A 685-nucleotide genomic window follows, 5' to 3' on the forward strand; every position below is an offset into this window, starting at 1 on the left:
GTTCATCTGCGGTTTGCAAACTCCAGATTAAGTTATATAAAACATTAAGTCCAGGAAAATACACAAACTGAATGAAATGCAAGTCATGTTTGCCTCTTTCATAATGACATCAGTACCATTTTAGCTATCAGTCTCTACTCAAACCATGTTTTGACCTCTTCAACCTGCAAGATCAGAAGTGTTTTAGCTAAAGAAAAATTAGTAAATTAGTGATAATAAATTAGTGATAAAAACAGATACTAGAATTTATTTCTAGCCTAGAATTTCTAGGACACCAATTCCAAATTAACCTAAGATATCATCAGTGCTTAATTTAAGTTCCAGTTGTGCCCATCCATCTAATCTTCTCTACATCAACTCTATAACTTAGATCACCACACCCATGAAAATACCCACCTAACCACATACAACCATAAATATTCAGTAAATCAAGAAAATTGAATTGAAACAAAACTTGGTAAAAGCCATGGCAACAAGCAAAGGGGTAAAGCCCTAAATTAGTAAATCAATAATATTGAATTGAAACAATACAGATGAATTGAAACAATTAGTATAGACATTACCTCTTTTGTCGCCGGTGGCCTTCACCGGTGGTCAGGCGAGTGGTGGCTGCGGCCTGCGTGACAGCGTGAGTGATGACTGGTGAGTGGACGGCGGTGGCTGGGGTGGAGGCGTCGGCTCTGGC

At 38.4% G+C, this 685-nt stretch overlaps 1 long non-coding RNA gene across 1 annotated transcript; it reads right to left on the reverse strand.

Moving 5' to 3' along the window:
- Positions 1–118: 118 nt before the first annotated feature.
- Positions 119–672, reverse strand: LOC116007813. The gene is made up of 2 exons (XR_004095353.1): positions 564–672; positions 119–164 (listed from the first exon to the last, which is right to left on the reverse strand). It is a non-coding gene; the product is annotated as an uncharacterized LOC116007813 (long non-coding RNA).
- Positions 673–685: the final 13 nt, after the last annotated feature.

Source organism: Ipomoea triloba, chromosome 16 (assembly GCF_003576645.1).
Source record: "Ipomoea triloba cultivar NCNSP0323 chromosome 16, ASM357664v1".
NCBI lineage: Eukaryota > Viridiplantae > Streptophyta > Magnoliopsida > Solanales > Convolvulaceae > Ipomoea > Ipomoea triloba.